This window comes from Montipora capricornis, chromosome 10 (genome assembly GCF_036669925.1).
Source record: "Montipora capricornis isolate CH-2021 chromosome 10, ASM3666992v2, whole genome shotgun sequence".
NCBI classification, from domain to species: domain Eukaryota; kingdom Metazoa; phylum Cnidaria; class Anthozoa; order Scleractinia; family Acroporidae; genus Montipora; species Montipora capricornis.
The window spans coordinates 18235519-18236887 of record NC_090892.1 but is presented as its reverse complement, the minus strand read 5'-3'; the positions used below and the strand labels follow the sequence as shown (position 1 = coordinate 18236887).

General features: G+C 41.0%; 1 pseudogene; it reads left to right on the top strand.

The window, feature by feature from the left end:
• LOC138020371 (solute carrier family 22 member 15-like) overlaps positions 1-212 on the top strand; it is an 11676-nt pseudogene extending 11464 nt beyond the window's left edge.
• The last annotated feature ends 1157 nt before the right edge of the window (positions 213-1369 follow it).

The window sequence follows — 1369 nt, the reverse complement described above, 5'->3', positions numbered from 1 at the left end:
GTCGGAAAGGAAAGGGGAGGAGATGGAAAGTGGATTTTGTCGGAGCAAAAGCAAGAATTCGCAGATTACACTTCAACTGTTTAGTTGAGCAATATAAATTGAATGACGACGTCCTTCTTTTCTTTCGTTCGTGTTGATCTCAAGGGTGCGTTCCTTTGGGATGATCCGAAAAAGGATCACTGATCCAAGATCACTTAGATCACGGTGCATCAGAGGTACCGATAAATCCACTCTGGGAAAGGATGTTTCGGTTCCTTTGAAGCACCATGATCCAAGTGATCTTAGATCAGTGATCCTTCTTCGGATCATCGCAAAGGAACGCACCCCAAGGCAGTCCTCAAAACGTAACGTTTTCTTTTCCGTTTTTGCCTCCAGTTTACTCCCTAAAAAAAATGAACCTCTGTTATGCACTTTGCATAAATATCTTTTTGTGCCCCTACCTTGTTTTTGCGCCCATATATGGCGGCAGAAGTTTTTCTAGCTGTTTTTCTATTTATAAGCTGTTGGGGAAAATGGTGAATTCGAAACTCTATCCCTGTAACATTGGGTAGATCTAGTTTCTGCAATCATGTTGGGGATTATTTCACAATTAGATAATTGGAGCCAACATGTTAGCTTGTTTGTTTGATTGTATCGGATATTATTAAATATCAGATTTCCAGCACTTTCATTAGCTCGCCAGACACAGGCTATCAGTTTTTTGCATGTGTATACTAAAACAGTGGATAGCGTTGTACTCGCGCGCTGATTGGCTCGTCAAACTCCGAATATCCTGTGCTATTTACCTCCGAGCAACTCGGGAAAAAATGGCGTCCCGATTTGCATCCGTGACAAGTGAAGAAAACATCCAAATTAACTTTTTGTAATGTATATTTGTGCTGTATACTAAAAAAAACTATTCACTTCAGTGTCGGTGGTTAGTGCTACCCATCTCCACTTCGGTGAATAGTTGCTAACTATTTCTGCTGCACCTAATATGGTCAAGGAACGCGTCAGGGATAAAGCGAGCTGAAAACATGGCCGACAAAAGCCGTTTTGGACCGGAATTGACCGAGGCAGAAGTCGATAGTTTAGTCGAATATACCACCCCCCGGGAACACCAAAGAAGAGTTGTTGATGCCGGAGTTTAAATAAAACAATTATTCTACTCGGGCTTGCTGGATATAAAATAATTGTAACCAACGAGGCACGTTATCTATCACTTCATATCCAGAGCGCCCTTGTAGAATAATTCTTAACTATTCGCAGATATAACATTTCTTTTTGCATTGTATGTCATGAATGATTCTAGACGTGCCTATTATAAACAGTATATTAATGAGAACAGTTCTGACCAGGGAAGGCTTTTTCGGGCCTGTAAACGCCTTTT